General features: G+C 45.0%; 1 long non-coding RNA gene across 1 annotated transcript; it reads right to left on the bottom strand.

Moving 5' to 3' along the window:
• Positions 1 to 11,452: 11,452 nt before the first annotated feature.
• LOC119716624 (uncharacterized) lies at positions 11,453 to 13,157 on the bottom strand. Its single transcript, XR_005264973.2, has 2 exons — positions 13,051 to 13,157; positions 11,453 to 12,964 (listed from the first exon to the last, which is right to left on the bottom strand). It is a non-coding gene; the product is annotated as an uncharacterized lncRNA (long non-coding RNA).
• Positions 13,158 to 17,421: the final 4,264 nt, after the last annotated feature.

Below are 17,421 nucleotides of genomic sequence, written 5' to 3'. Positions count from 1 at the left end.
TGATTAACGCACTCCCTCTGTACATTACTGAGCCCATGTTAAGCTAGGCAGCTCCCAGCTGAGGACGAGGGGCCATGCTGACCTGAGAAACTCAAAACCAAATCCCTACCAGCATCAACTCCCCTGCTTGCTGCACCCTCAAGCTGCTCACCTACTGCTGGTAAAGTAACCCAGGTTCACCCACCCTGCTCCAGCTGCCCTTTGGTGCCTTTTGGTCACTGGAGGGCTCCATGCCACCTCCGCCAGTGCTGTGAGACCTGCCAGAAACCCGTAGGCACTCAAGCGGCATTAGCTGGCTGTTGTTTAGGCGACCGAATTGAGGGCTTCAGGAATGTCAGATTTGGCCTAGAACAGCAGGGAAAGGATCCCGAGCTGGAAACAGAGAGATGCTTTGGCACAGCTAGTTAGAGTATACAATAGGTGTTACTTCCGCTGAGGAAAATAAGGAGGAATAAGAATTAAAGATTCTTTTTTTTTTTTTTCATAGCAGAGATTTATCTTGATCAACTTGATGCAAAGCCAGATGCTAAGAAAAAAAGAAAAAAAAAAAAAAAAAGAAAAAAAAAATTAAAAAAAAAGAAAAAAAAGGAAAAAAAAATGTCCTGTGATAGCAGGGAAAATGCAAATAGGAGTGAAAAAGCAGTCAATGCTCTGGTCTTTGTGCATTCTTTTGGGGCTGCCCCCAGTACACACCTCCTGGCAGAAATCAGCTTTTCTGAGCAGTGCAAAAATGCTATAAAAATACCCAAACCTTTGGGGAACCCTAGAATGCTCTGAGTTTTAAAATTGGAAGTTTTGATTATTCCTTTCCAGCAGGTTTTATAACCTTGTGATCAAGGGTGTTATATGCTACACTTTTTTATTTTTATTATTATTATTATTAGCCCCAAATTCTTCGCCATGAGGTTTGTAGTCTCTTTTTCATTGCATGTTGTTTTAGGCATGAACTGAAGCGTCTCAAAGAGAATATTAGCGATAGTTATTTCTAACCTCATAATTAAATGTCCTTCAAAGCCCTAATTTCCGGTACACAGTGATTGAGGGCTTCGTAGGATAACTTCTGTGCTTTTGGAGGCATTTAACATCCACACAAAAGAATCAAAAGGAGACACTCTTGCTGAAGAACATGTAATGTAATTTGCCTTGCTTTTTCATGCAGCTACAGTTTCTGCATGTTCCTTCCAAATACAATACAAATCTGAAAATGCATTGGTTTTCCATACAAAAATGCTCTTCTGCACGATCAAGGACATTGTCTAGTGCCACCGTGCATTGTAACACACCCTCGTGTACTGGGTCTTTCATTTTTCATTCACATGTAGCTTTTTGTGCAGCCTGTCTCCAAGGCCAGTGAGAGCTGCAGAAAGATCCTGCTGGGATTTCTCCCAGAATTTCACGGAGCATTCATTTTACATTTGTGGCACTTTATTGATTGGTGTCTTTTGTGGGTGTCCTTACAAAGCAGCTTCTACTTATGCCTTGTGGAACAGCCCCATTATGGGATATACAGAGCCACACATTGCAAAATATAGGACAGCTAAAAATAAAAGTTTTCCTTCAAATGATGTAATGCAACAGAGTACAATGCAATCTGTATTCAAATATGGATTAATAGAAGTGGACTTAAATATGGACTAAATATGCAAGTGCTTTTGGTTTGAGTATGACTGAGCTTACAGATTCTCTGGAGACAAAATATAAAATTGCACAGCCACCCCTGGAAAGTTGGTAAGGCTATGAAGCAGTGACTCACTGGACATTTTACTGACTCAGATTACATTCTCAGCTTCCGAGAAGGCATAGTATAATTAATATAGCAATGCACAAGGGGACTAAGTCCTCCTTTGAACTATATTGCAGCATCAGTCTTCTGACTTCTGTGAAATTATTCCCAATCAACATCAATTAAACACGAATCTGGCCAAGGGTGGGCCCTGTATGTACAAGAACAAACATCACAGCAAAGAGTTTCAACAGATGAGCTATAGCCTCGATAGGAGTTTTGCAATTCAAACAACACATATTCAGGCACTGAAGAGAATAAAGACCTAATTAGAGAAGTCTAGGAAATATCATTTTTGCCCTAAGCCAGCATCCAAAGAAGTCATTGAAGTCATTGGATACTTTTTCATCAGTCCTTCATTTCACGGGCGTATTTTTCATTAGCAAGGACAAAAAAATCCCAGGTACTGAAAAAAAAAAAAAAAAAAAAAAAAAGGGAAAACAAAACCAAAATGGTGGTAGTGGTTCAGCAGCGCCCTTCCCCCTGCATCTGTGCTGTTCGAAAGCCAAGATATTTGGAGAGGAAGCAGAAGATCTCTTGTTCGTTGTCCTCAGTGCCGAGAGAAGTTAACCTTCGTATCTTGGGAAAACTGCACAGCGGCTCGTTAGCATTCTGCCCACACAAGCCCTCCCTGCCACTACGCTTGGGCTTTGTGCTCCTGCCACTGCATCCCATAAACCAGCCTGTAGTGCTGCAGAACTGTGTTGAGCATTGGCCACATTTCTTCCAAAAAAAAAAAAAAATCGTCGTATTTCTTTCAGTGGCATATGAAACAAGTATTTAATGTAGGGGCTTCAGAACAAAAATGTTTTCTTGACCTTTTCAGAGTGAAGATGCATGGGATAGCAGTAATGAAATGCAAAGCCGACTGGCTAAAAGTCAGAGGGGTCAATTTGGGTTTTATTTTTTGTTATTCAAAGCAAAATAAGCCTATTTTAGCACATAGGAACACTTCCTTATTATTTTTAAACACTGAATAGCCTTGTTTCCAATCCATAAACTAGATAAATCCTAATTCTCCACCAGAGAGATTTTTTTGAATCAAAAGCGCAAAGGAAAAAAAAAAAAAAAAAAAAAAGGTTGTGTTTTTGTTTTTTTTCTCCGAGTTAAGTGAACTGTTCTGACCAGAAGCTGCAAGATGTGTGATTACAAAACCACATAAAGTACTGAAAATATGTATATCAAACTTCATTTTACACAGCTCTACCAAGGATAAAAGTGCTACTTCAGTGAAAGATATTATTAGAATTTGTAATGCTCTTGCCATGGAAATAGCTGTCATGTCACCAACCAGGATTATGGCTGGGTGGACAAATAAGAAGAGCAGATGATACATGAAAGCAGTAGAAATGGGAGCATTTTTTAGAATTAGACAGCAATGGCAAGGGAAATGAAAATGACATGTAAGGTCTAATTGGAATTCCTTTAGTCATTTGCAAAGGATATTAAAAAGCCTTTCTCAAAAGCACTCTTATCAACATTTTCTTCAGGAATTAGGGTACAGCATAATTTGGTCAGAGCATAAGCATATTAATTTTTCATTCCAGGAGCAGGTGGCAGCAAGCTTGCAGATACTAATGCCAGCCCGTGAGCTCTTGGCTGAGCCTCCACAGCAAAATTAAGCCTGGAACTGCCAGCAGCGGGCTGGACACTGTCCTGCCACCACCCTCAGCCACACAAGATCCACAGCCATGACCTGGTTGCACAAGCCCAGCACCCTGCTAGCACTTAGGATTAGAAGACCAGAGCCTCAGGCCTCCCGAGCTGTCTCATGTTCACCCCTCAGAAAAGGGTTTCCAGGTCATGAAATATTGCAGTCCCCGAACTTCTGACACTAGGAGGCAGAAAAGGTCAGAAGTAGTGTTTTTAGTGTTCCCATACTGTTACAGAGCCTGTAAGGATCAAGTGCTTCTTCAGGTGTAATGAGGAAGGACCAAAGAGTGCACTCAGGATGGAGACTGGGTCACAGCAAGAGCGTGTTCACCAGCACAGGCTGAAGGAGCTCAGTGGGGAGCCAAGTTATTGGACTGGGGAGAAAGGTACTTGCACTTCATTGTGCTTCTTCACCCTGTTCTACAAACCATGCAAAAAGCAGCCAGATGAAGTGTTTAAGGTACAGTGGTGTCTGCTGCTTTTGAACACCCACTTGATCCTGCCTACATGCACACCATCCCTCACTTACAGGACAAACCTACCTTTGGAAGTAGGGGCCACCACAACAGCAATGGAGCTTGCTAATGATCCAGATAGGGCAAAGTCTGGCCTTTTCAGCCTTCTAAGGAGTTTCACCTATGGAGACTGCAAGGCCCAAGGTTATTTCTATTAGGGATGACAATTTCAAGGCAAACAGAGAAAACACTCATGGCAATCAGTCTGGGTCCAGTGAGAGTCCTAGTTCCACCCAGTGGCTGGCAGCAACCATCTCTCATGGACAGGAAAGGCTGTTACTTCCCCTGACCTTGCACAACACAACTGGGATCAGTCTTTATCACTTCTCAGAGAGGACAGGCTCAAGTGTCGCAAATACTCAGCTCATAGTATGTGTTTGTCATTGACTCTCCCAACTCTAACAGGCAGCAGTTGCCCTTTTATCCCAATGTCTTGAGTGAATTGGCAACATCCCAGCCCCAGTGAAAAGCAGGTAATGTGAACGAATACAAGAAAAATATCCAGCCTTGCAACATTCATGACTTCTTCACAACCAAGACTAAGACATAGTGATCCAGAGATCATTGCAGTGGGACTTGCCAGGGCTGAGCCTGGAAAGACAAATTGCACAAAGCAGTCAATGAATCACAAATAGGCCCTGAGCAACCAGACTTAACTTTGAAATTCACTCTGCTTTCAGCAGGCAGTTGCATTAAATGACCTCCAAGTACTCCTTCCAGTACAGCTATTTAAGCCTATTCTTCCAATACCTCCTCATTACACCTGACCATTTCTAGCTGTCTTGCATCAGCTGTAGGTCCATCGCAGAAACTTAGTGAAGATTCCTACTGTCTTCTAAGATCATCCTGAGCTGTATCCTCACTCTGAGGTTAGTTTTTGCTGGATTGACCTTACTACAACCAACAGGAAACCTGACAGTCTTTGGAGTGAGATGAACTAGAGCAGGGGTGGTTGAGTTCCCCTTCACAATGATTATCGGAGGGCTCATGCTGTTCCTTTGCATGGAGCAAAATTGACCTCTTTTGGCTTAGGAACTGGTTCTTCTCCATACTGAAGAAAAAACAATGGGACATAGTGGGTGAAGAAAAATCTCCTTTATTAGCCCTCCCCATTCTCACTCTCAAACAAGGAGATGACACAAGGACACTCATCACCCAGCCCCCAAGGAAAAGTCTAGGAAAACACAGTCTAATGAAGGTCAGAGCACAAAACATTGTTTTACCGAGCAGTATTTGCAGTAAAAGTACCATATTTGCTGCCTACATAACATTGGAACGAGGGCCATGCAGCTTGTTTTGTCATGAAACGAGTGTTGGACACAGATGTGCTTTTAAGAGGATCAGGAACATTTAGACCTAGTTAAGACATTTCAAAATAGCAATTCAAAACATATTTTTAAAAATATTTAGCATAGTTCTTTAACCACTTCATCGTTTTGCATGAGAATTTCATACACTACAGTGAGATGGCAAGTTGTAACAGGCCTACAGCCCTGCCCCTTGACCTGCTCTCTCCAGGAGGTAAGATCTGACCAATGGGATCAGACCAACAGCCACCTGGCCCAGGCACCCCTCCCTGCCAGTCACCATAAGCAAATGCCTAGGGAAAAAATGGGAATAAGATAAGCACGTATGATTCTTCCCTCTAAGACAGTCCCACCTCTTCACTTATTCCAACTCTGGCTTGTCCTGAATCAGAGTTTATCTTTTTTTAATAACCAGTGAGTGTCCCTCCTTTGAACTTCAGTATCCCTTGAACTTTTGGCACCCACTTCTGCATGTCTTCACAGCTGGTTTCCTGCTCCTTACTAATAGGAACAATTTAAGGCCATCAGCAAATTTTGGCAGCTCGTAGCTGACCCCCTTTTCCAGGTCATATATAAATCTGCTGAACTGCACAGATTCCCAGGGACTCCCCTGGTGATAATCCTGCTCTGCAAGAACTGCACATTTTCTCCTGCCCTGGTTCCTGACTTTAAAGCCATGTAAGGATTTTCCTTCCTGTGGGGAGGGCATGAGTGGTACCCTGGGAGGCAGCAAGTTTGTATTCCCTACTCCATGCTGGGCTCCAGGTCTGGAGCTTGTTCTGCTGGGCGTGGTGTCTCACACACATTGCATTAAAAACCACATCTCCAAATTCCTGCCATCACATCACTAACGTTGCTGCCCTGCAGATAAGATACACAGCTACAGTGGCTGTCTGCCTGCACCCATCCCTCACATCCCTCACAAATGGGGGGCTACAAACGTATCACCACATTGCTAGCAAGATGCTCCTACCCTGGTGTCAGGGGCAAAGGAGACCCTGGCCTGAAAGGCTGCTGCAGTGATTCTTCCTGCTCAGACCTGCCTGAACTGAGCACAGCACGGGTGAGCAAATCCTGGGGAGAAAAAGACATCAGTTCTGTCAGGTCCTCTCTTTTACTATATGGCCTTTGTAATGTCCTATTTTATTTTATTTTTTCTCCAAAGGACTCTTGCCTTCTTTACTGTATGAAGCAGTTGGGTTTCACTTAGCAGTTACACAATATTTTCTTTTTCCCTTTGTATTTCTGTATGGAGCAAAATTTAATACCTGCTCTGAAGAAAGAATTAGTCGTTTCCCCCAGTTCTTTTCAAAGCTGTCATCCCTATCAGATCTCTGAGCATGCCAGAAACATTCACATGTCAAATGGGGAAAAATATGTGCAAACACACCCGGAGTTCAGACACACAGTTGACTGCTGCCACTCGAAACAGAAGCATGACCAGGAGCTGAGCCTGGTTTGTCTCTTTCATCATCTCTGGCACCAGGGAAGATGGGACATTTTGCCCGAGGCTTTCGAATATGTCTCCTGACTGCAGAGCAACAGCAAAAGAGAAAACCTTGGGTTCTCATTGTGGGCTAAGGAGTAAAGGATGCTTTGACGGACAGTGCTTTAGGTCCTCTACCCATGACCTAATAATATTCAACCTCTTTCACCTCTCAAAACTAAAGTACAGAGATACTAAAGCTTCTCATATCAAAAAGTCACTTCAAAAAGTGACTTCAGAAAGTAACTGGACTTTTTCTGGCATAGTCACAGCAACAACTTCCCCAGCAGCACCACAGAACCAAGGGCCGCCCTTCCACGCACAGCAGGGCTATCAGCAAAGCCATGTCAGGTCAGTTACGGCTTTGTCCAACTCAGTCCTAAAAACCTCCAGAGCCTCTCTGACACCTTTCCTGTGCTGCAGTACACCCTTTGTTCCTCGTGTTCCTCCTGAACAGCCTTTGGGCATTGCCCCTTGACATATGGGCCGGCACTACTGAAGGGGTTATTTGGGTCCATCATCATTGTGACTGTTCTTCAAGTACTTGAGCACCTCAGCCTTTTTTGTGTCAGGCATGGCTAAGTTGTCTCCTTGATCTGTGAGCAGACCCATGCTTACCCTGAATTTCTTTCATCAGCTAACATACATGCAGGATTTCTTCTTGATACCCTTAAAGTCTGCCTCAAGTCTGTGCTCCAGCTGGGCTTTGGTCTTCTGGATTTTGTCCGTAGGCACACAAGTGATGCCTCTATGCTCCTCTTTTGTTGCGTGTCCCTGTTTCCATCTGCTGTGAGCTCCCAGTCTTGTCCCAGTCTTCTTGAAATGCTGTTTGTCAAAGAGTCAGCCTGAGGCAGACAGCTGGTATGGAAAATTACAGCCCGTCACAGTTTCTCAGTTGTAAGTAACTGAAACTAGCATCTAATAATGAGCAGGGTCAGGAGATCTTAATAATTAGTAACTCTGCCCTTCCCACCTATAATTATTTATTGTCACATATTACAGCCAGCACCCACTATGCTCTGGCCAGAACCATGCAATCCCTTTAAGCAACCCTGATGTGTATCTGTTACCCAAATAAATACAGCATTGATGTATGCTAGTAAATGAGTGTGCACTTTCTCTGGTTAATGTATTACCTTCCATTCTTCCTGCAGCCCCAGTTGTTCTTACTTTATTTCCATGGTTTTAATCTTCGTTTTCCCCAGCCACACCTCATTTTATGCTCTCTAGCTCTTGCTGAGTTTTGTATTTGGTCTTTTTTTGTAATCAATATCACTTGCCTGTACTCTGTTCCACTTTTTCTCCCTTGACCTCAGGCTCTCTCTCCCTTCCTTTCCTTCCCTCTCCCCCATATACACACTGGTCCCTGCCTCTTGCTCTTACAGGCAGTCAGTTCCCATCCCCATCCTTCCTCTCAGACACACCTCTTCTGGCCAGACCCAGCTCTCACTGACACCCCTTTTGTTCCAGCACCATGTGGAGCCGCTCAGCAGCCTGCCGCTGCCATGCGGAGGGAGCAGGCCCCAGACAGGCAAGGTGGAGCCAGGCCCATTCCTCCTGGCCGTCATCTTGTGGGTGCCACCAGTGGTGGCAGCAGGGAGAAGAACAAATCAGCATTTGGACAATGCTCTCAGACATATGGTCTGATTTTGGGGTGGTCCTGTGCAGAGCCAGGAGTTGGGTTCAATGGTCCTTGTGGGTCCCTTCCAGCTTGGGACATTCTGTGATTCTAGGTCTGTGATTCTGTGAGATGCCCCAAAAGTATATAGGGTGCCACGAGTATTGATCAGATAAGCAGGACTTTGGAATAAGCAAGCTGCTGAGGAATGGTTTCTCTTCTCTTTGCCATGGGGGAAGTGCGCTCACTATCCATTCACTTTGGCAACATCCACCCATGCAGAAGGGACGATGGAGGGAAGCTGGCAGAGAAGTGGCTGCAGCCCAGAGCTGCAAGAACATACCACAGTGAGGTCTGCCCACAGCAGATGCACCTCTAGAAAGGAAGAAAGGTAGGAGAAAGTGCCCAGCTCCTGCAGCGGTGGACGGAGAAGATAAGCAGGGGCCGCAGAAGAGCTGACCTTGCAGGATCACGCCCCAGCTGCACCAGCACAGCACTGGTCAGGCAGCCCTGCACGATGCTGGGAGCAGCCAGAGGGGCTCCTGCTCTGCACGCAGCTGACGCAGCTGACGGCCTTGGTGTTGTCGCCTGCTAAGTGCTGCCTAATTTGCTTTTAACTGCTTAAAAATTAAGTGTGTCCTCAACACTTTAGTTACTCTTGTTTGTTTGCTTTGCTCTGCTAGTAAGTACTAAATATTTAAAATGGGCTTGAGAGGCACTGCCTAACAGCAGGTTCAGTCACTGCTGTGCTGCACATTAATAATTTAAAAATGCCTGGAATAAAAATGAAGCCTGCAGTGGTGTATTGGTTTAACCTTGCTATCCCACCTCTGCCCAGGCACGTGGAGGCAATGGCAGGGGACGACAGAGGTGGCTCCTGGTGCAGAGACCTCCCAGCCCACCTCCCCTCTCCTCCACTGCTGCTGCCTCTCTCGCACCTTCTGCCTCTGCAGATGTCCATCAGCCATGCAGTCATGATGCAGAAAACGAGCTGCCCACCCTGTTCCCCCTGCTGTGCTTGCTCCACACAGGGGGGATGCCTGCTTGTTGCCACATCATCGTGGCAGCAGCCAGGTGGCCTCCAAATGGGAGCTTGGTGCCTACCATGACATGACCTGTCAGCCCACCCGTGTGCATCCAGCACTGCTTGAGCATGGAAGCGGATGAGGAAAACATTGGGCCACCAGGCTGGGAGTCACAGAAGCCATCTCCTGCTAGGCTGAGGCTACAAAGGCAGGTGGAGGATGCCCCATGCCTTTACAAGTGCAACTCTGATTTGAGCCAGACAACAAAAACTGTCAAAATCATTCTCCTGGCTTCAAGATTATTATTATTATTATTATTATTATTATTATCATCATCATCATCATTATTATTATTATTATTTTCATCATCATAATCATTATTATCATCATTATAAATACAAGATCATAGTTGTACTTATGTACAAATAAAGGGGTTAAAAAAAGCAAACAATGAGAAAGAAAAACAATGCAGACACTGAAGTGGAAACCCCAACATTGCCTCAAGTAACCTGGCAAGGGGAGGCACTGCTGGGCAACAATGATACAAACAATGCAGGCAGAACTTTAAAAATAGTAACACGGCAATTATTAGCACACGGGCTTGCTATTCCCCTCCAGCCCTGTAACCCGAGAGGGCTCTGCTTCTGCAGAGTAAAATGCGAGGCATGTACTGTAGGTAGCATTAGCCTTGTAAGTACTGCACTTCCCACACTGTTAAAAATAACCTCTCTCGTCTCTGTGCGCCAGAATTTGGGGCTGATTTTGTTCTCCACGTTAAAACATCAGCACAGTTTTGAAGCGATCAGAGGAAGTTCACCCCGCAGAGGTGAAGCTCTGCAGGCGAGTTACACGGCCTGCTCATTGCCTGCCTCACAAGACAGCCAAGCGCCTCGTGCCACTGCCTTATTTCCCTGCTTCACCTGTGGTTATCCTGATAACACCCGCGGGACAAAATCAGCCCTGGGACATTGCTGAGAGGGGGTTCAATGTGCAGGAGCTTTTCAATGTCTCATGGGGTGCCCAAAAGCAAGCTTAAATCTCAGCATGTGGAGTCCCTGACCAGCCATGTTTTTTCTCTATTCCAGACAACCCCACTTGCAAGACAGTTTTGCCTGGCCTTCCTCCCAAGCTGGACCAAGCCCCAGCCCAACATAGGCTGGCAACATCTGAAAGGAGAGGTGCCAAAGCAGTGTGAGGTAGTTCTTTGTTTTTATTTTTTGGTGATTTAAAAAAAAAAAAAAAAAGAGCAATACACAAGGCTAAAACTAGACTAGGCACCCAAGACACCCTGCACACGCTACTTCCTTCCCAGAGCAGCTGCAGTGTTTCCATCACACATTTGAATCACTCATCCCTTTTCAGGCTGCCCACTGGGCTGGAAACCTTGCAGCGGGGCACACGCTCTGGTTTTTCCTTCCTCCACAGCCAGGTCAGAGAGCCCTGTGGTGCTCTGCCACCTCCCAGCCAGCAGGCAGCAGAGCCCAGAGCTAACTGCTTCACACTAAACCCCATAACAAGGCACAGGATCCAACGCTTCCTCTTTCATTCACATTCATTAGTGCCCACTCACACAGGAATTCACCCACCACACTTGTCAGCAAACACTGTTTGAAGCTGGCCTTCACTCTGCCAGCATCCTGAGACCTGGTAGCAACCCCAGCATCCTCCAAACCTCACCACTTGTTCAGAAACACACTGTGTGGCCCCGGTGCTATCTATCGAAATACTACCAAGTGCAAATTAATTTGAAAAGGACTTGTTGGGGTAACAGTGGGTGGTTTGGGAGGCTTTCTAACTCAAACTATTGTTTTTATAGGAGAAAAAAGCCCACTGCCCACTACACAAATCAGATAACTTTAACATTGTCCCTCCAGCAAATGACAGTTTTTGTAAGCATAAAGCCTGTCCTTTTTTAATTATTAGTATTTACTTACTGCTAGGGCACTAAGCACTCACAGCCACTGCCTAACCAGACGCCCACGGTTCATCCCCATTATCAGTACCAATGCACAGCGAGTCTGGGAGCCTCACCTTCACAGTGCTGCAGATGTGAAGCGTTATGAAGAGAGAGTTACGCTATTTATTTTTTAAATAAAGGTCTTTTTAAATTGCCCATGCACGAACAGAGAGCAACCAAGGCCCTTCAAACCAGTAGCTAATTTATGGGCGTTGCAGCCTCTGGTCTTAGCAAGCGTGCAGCAGAATAAGCGGTGTGTAGTGTTAGTAATGAGAAAATCCTCAGCTAGGCTGGGTGAGCTTCAAGCTGGACTACTTAGACTGCAGAAAGCTTGTGTTTACCCATGCAGTATTCCTCCGTGGCACCACTAATGTTCTGGAGAGATAAAGATTATTTTACTGTTACTAACCATCAATATCTTAATCCTATTTAAACCTTTGAACCATACCCAGACAACAACAACAGTCCCTCAGCAGGGTTCCCATTTGCTACATCTGCCATAGCCGTTCCTCACCAGCAATCTCACTCTACACAGCTTACATCAATTATTTTAAGTTTTTCAAAGGCATTTTGAAAATATTACCATGTTATTTACGACTCCTGTCAGTCAACAACTGAGAGGTGATGAAGAAGAGAAAGGGAGCTGGAGAGGCACTAGCAAGGCTAGGTGCACACACTGAGCAGGGGAAAGCACTGATGCTCACAAACTGGAGAGGTCAGCCTGCTGACTCTGCCTGGGATGCGAGCAGCTCGGACGGGGCCTTTGCTGCCAGGAGTCTGGTCCAGCTCAGTGAGAGTGGGCAGCGCTGGTTGGGAAAGATGTTAGAAAGCCACTGACTCAGCCAGGAGGCTCCCTGCAGCTTTGCTTCATTTTTCCCAGGCACTGCCAGCTTCCTGCAGTCTCCTCCTGGATGCTTTTGACATGGCAGCTGCTAAAAGGACCGATGCCGCTCCTTTAGGAAACTAGAAAAAAGGCAGCAGGGGAGGAAAAATACTGATATACCATCAGATAATTGCAGCACAGTGTTTGGGAAGCTGCTGTCCTGATGAGCCCTGGAAGGGCACTGAGGGTTGAGCTCGAGACTTCTCCTTCCCTTCTCTGGAGAGAATCACCACAGTCTGTTTACACGATGCGGCCGAATACTGGATGCAGGAGAGCGTGTTCGTTTTCCTCAGGGCAGCAGGCTGTGAAGCACACAAACCTTTCAGTGCACCCACTGTTAGGAGCTCCGTGACCAGGAGGGAAGTGTTGCACCTTCTGGCACTGCTGTTAACTAAGCACCGGTGACACGTCCCTCCGAGAAGTGCGTGGGCAGGCAGCACCACCCGTGTCCGGGTTTTTTTGGCTGTGGCACATGCTGGCAGCACTTCAGGCAGCTCCAGCATGAGCATGCAAGGCTCTGTGCTTTTTACCTGAGCCCCAGGAGGACCAGGCAGGCATGCTGTGCTCACTCCTAGGGCTCTTTCCCTAAGCAGAGATGGATAAAAGGCAAAGCATACTGCCAGCAGCCAAGCGGGGACAGGGCAAGAAGCAGGATGACACAGCCAGTTTCTGTCATGGCAGTTGGTTAGTGCAACATGCTGCCTCACACCCTTTGGGGGAAAACATTTTTCCAAGATCTGCAAAGTGGAAGAGAACAGTCAGACAACAAAACGACAGAGAGACACTGAGGTCACAACAGGCTGGAGGGGAAAAAAAATCAGACCGAGACAGGTGAGTGGGCCTCAAAACAATAGCTGAAGTAGAAAACCCATTTCCATTTAATTAATGCCAACAGGTAAGGGAAAAATGATTGTGGCATTTACTTTAAATGTAAGAGCTCACTTCTGTGCACCTCCCTGGAAATGAATGAAGCACTTACCAGGCTCAGCTGCGAGTCATGAGGCACACAAGGCCGGTGGGAACACCTCCCCTTCCCAGTGGCCCTGTTCCTTCCTCACAGCTGCTCTGACGCCCTGCATTACCCTGAGAGGGGGCTCTGAATAAGGTATCGCTTGTTTTGAACAACTCCCCATGGCAGTCCACACTTCTTTTGTGAGATAATCCACGGCCGAGGCTCTGCACCGGCCGTGCACTTCGGCTCTGCACCGAAGCAAGCACCGGCTGCCCATCTTTTCCCTCTGCAGTCCTTGGTAAATTACAAGAAGTTGTGGTTATCCCCTCTTGTCTAATTGTGGTATTCCTTAAAGCAGAAACAGAAAAAAGGGTTTTGCATGACCTAAAGGAAAAGCATACGTGGGAAAGACGTGCGGGTATCTGAACCACACACCTCACCTGGCACTTGCAGAGAAGGGCTGTCACGAAGAGCTGCCATTTCAGTTTGCTCCCCCTGGCCCACGGATGCGGGGCACAGGGAGCTGTGGATCCATCTCCCAAATGCCATTACACAGCTCCGAAACCTCCTGCCAAACTTTGAGTGTCAACTACCGTTGATTTATGAGTTGTTTGCTCACAGTAAGTGACCCTTTTAACAATGAGAAGAACTCAAAGGCTTCTATGATTTGCAGACAGTCCAGCACTTGACAGCCTTTTCCTGTCCCCAAAGGGCAAAATTTGGAAGTATAATTGGTTGGGGTGCTAGCTAGGCTCCACTGCGACACACTTGCAATATAAACACATTGTTTAAACCAGCTTGTTTCTATCTTCAATTATTTACACAAAAAATGAGCTGTTCGTTTCCAGCACCTACCCAAGACCCATTTTGCCCACCAAGGTCCCTATGGAGCGCAGTTGAGCACAGCAGTGAAATACAAAAGACATCTATTAGCAAACTGAATTTAAAGAAAGCTTACTGTCTACTGAATGAAATAAACAAGTAGCCTGCATTAAACCAGATAGAGGGTAAACTACAACCTGAAACCCAAGTGATGCCAGCACATTTCCATTTTATCTGGCCTGTCTACCTCATGGGTTTCTGTGCACAAGCTGACCAGTGCAGGGGGATCCTCCGTGGGCTATGTGGGATACACCAAGAAGGGCACCACAGCAAATGCTAATGTGTTTTCCTGATTGCTCACGACTTTAATGTTTTCATCATGATCCCAACATCGTTCTTAGGATTCCTGTTCCTAACTGCTGGAGACAGGAAAGTCTCAGTTTTCATTTAAAGGGAAATTTCAGGCCATCAGCAGCAGAGGAAAAGAACCACAAGTGGCCCCTGAGAGACCGTCTCAAGAAACAAGCACACAAACCAATATGCATTATAAAAGATGCAGGAGTAGGTAGCTTCAGAGTGCCTGCATTACTTACCTCATGATTTTTGAGCATGTGAAACGAGCAAGGTTCAGACACAGAAGAGCCTTTTGAAGGAGTGTATTGTGCCATACATGCTACTTGATCTGGACTCCAAGCCCTGATGCCTATTTGACAGCTGCTCCTCAATCTCTAATTAACAGTCGGTGGTTGGGTAGAAAGGCTCTGGATGGTCCCACTCTTCTAAACATATATATATGTTTATATAACTTTTTCTAAAAGACAGCCTCATGCACAAGCCCAGTCTGAGATTTCTGAACCAACTCCCAGAGCTTTAAGTACTTTCTTTCAGGTGCTTCCCACTCTCCTGTGGATGGCTTTGCACAAAGGAAAAGATGTGAAACTCAGGACTGGGGCTGGGCAAGATAACCTAACTTTCTTAGCAAAGAAGAGACAGAAATATTGTGGGATAGTCTGATGTATTTAACTTCTCTTGAACCCCTCCCTAGTTATCTTTGCTGGTAGTGCAGGGGTGGTACAATTTTGACACATCTGAATTTCTGTTGCAAAAGGGGTGAGAGCAACAGAGAGAAATTCTGAGGGAGGGGAAACACTTCTCAGATCAGAACCAACTGCAGCCATAAATAAAAGCTGTAAGAAATAAGTACTAAGAGAATTAGGAAGCAGCTAACAAGATCAGGCTGAAAAAATCATACTAATTTCAGAAAGCATTTGGATTTTCAGATTTCAGAGGTAACCAGAAGGTGAAATGTTAAACAATTATCACTTCACTCAACCCTGGCATTAAAACTACTTGCTTATTTTTCAAGAGCTGACATATTTTTAAACACTTTGTCCTTGTGCCAAGGATAGAAAAGCCAGCCTCAGAGCAATTAAGTGCTGAGCTCAATGTACAGCTTCATAGATGAAGCAATAATCAATATAATATACTAAGTGGCAACTCTTGACCAAGACACATAGGAAGACGAAAGAGCAGGCACTGAGCTAGAGCATTAAAATTAAGGATTTACCATTATATGACATGCACTACTGAGGTACGTTGTTGATATGAGAACAGAAACACCTTGGACAAGTATAAATAGAGGAATCTTAGCAACAACTTATAGCTTATGCAGCCTTTTTCCAACATAGGATCATCTGGTGGTTGTTTTAAATCTAAACCAGGACCAGAAAAATTCTCAAAAGAAATATGTTAAAGCATTTCTGATGACTGGGAAAGCTGCATTAAAAGGACAGCTGGAGTGTAGGAGGCAGGAATTAAACAGGTCCAGACAAAAGAACCATTGAACAACTTCATTTTCTATCAAAAACAGAAGCTGTCAGTTGGCAATAGCATATGTACAGCTATACCTGTACTCAAGATACTTGGGTTTTAGGTATTTATATCAGAGGATCCAAGTTGTTTAAGTATGGGTTGGCAACAAATTCCTGTCCCTCACAAATGAAGAGGAAAGCTGAGTGGAGCCTGGTGGGAGGACATTCATCTTCACGGGTGCTGAGCTCAGGAGACACGGATGGCTTTTTCCTGAAGGACATGAAGAAGGTCTGCACTTGGCAAGTTCGTGCACCTGCCACCCGTTACTTCTTGGTGGTTTGTTTGTTTTCAGTTGTGCTTCACCCTCAGGTTTCCAAACAAGACCATTTCTGTGGCCTTCTGCAACTGCTGCTGGAGTGTCTTTCAGATATCAGGGGATTAAAAAAAAAAAAACCTAAAAGCTATATTTATCTTCTTTCTCCTCAAAATGTAAGAGAAATCACACAATCAGTTCCAGGAGCTTTGTTCTCTCCTTACTGCATGTGGCTTAGCTGCAGTTACACATTGAAGACTTACTTGGGAAAGTGAAGTAAGGAAAATAAGGAGCAAGAGAATATGTCTCATCAGTATGAGGCCATATTTCATAAGACACTTGAATTTTCTGCAGCCTTTCTAGTCTTTCAGACTGATTTGGTATTGGCAGCAGAGCCTCTGTGGCAGAAATAGCATCAGGTGACACATTTCCCATTTCCACTGCATAGTAAAAGGTCCTGAAGAGAAATAATCAAGGTACTAAACTTGAAGGAAAGGGGAATATTAACGCAGCCTATAAAGAAATGCATTGTGACAGTACCGGAGGCAACGAATGCTAGAACTACTGTTTTGGTAAGCTTGGAAGGAAGACTGGAGAGACCCAAGAGAAGACATGCAGATCGCTGATGATCATTAGTTGCAAGAAGAAGGTGAGAAACTGCTTGAGGGCCCACTCTAGCAAAGGCTGAGCCCAACTCCACTGCTGGTTTGGCATGGATTGTGGGGTCCTCCACAGTCATGAGGCAGCACAGCACCACCCCCTGCCCACAGAGAGCTGTCCGGGTACTACCAAACAAAATATGTTATCTGCACCTCCACAATTACTTCCATTCTTAGATATATTTTTAAAACTAACTTCTCAAATAGCCTGGTTTCTTCAGTTTTAAATAGCTAATGTCAACTTTTGTTGAAAAAACAGGAAAGTCTATAAGTATAAGATAATAGCTCAGAGAACTTGGTCATTATTTCTACCACAAAAATAAAGCTGAAAAAAAAAATCCCACCATCACTAGATAAATTATAAACAGCAATTTCAGAACTAGAGAAACACTCTGCATTTACGCTGATGGCAGAGTCCTCCGGTGACAAGAACAAATTCTGCAGCACTGGGTGCTTTCCAAGCACATTTTCTCTTCTTCACTTCAATTTCTCTCTTGCTTTTGATAGCAGCATTAATTATACTCATACCTGCTATTTTATCACCATAAAGAAAAAGGAAGAAGTAACATGGAAGTCAAGTAAAAAGCCGTGGAGCTGTGTATTATATATATAATTGATACTGGTAATCTGATTTGA

Source organism: Anas platyrhynchos, chromosome 3 (assembly GCF_047663525.1).
Source record: "Anas platyrhynchos isolate ZD024472 breed Pekin duck chromosome 3, IASCAAS_PekinDuck_T2T, whole genome shotgun sequence".
NCBI lineage: Eukaryota > Metazoa > Chordata > Aves > Anseriformes > Anatidae > Anas > Anas platyrhynchos.
This window is presented reverse-complemented; position numbering and strand designations above follow the sequence as displayed.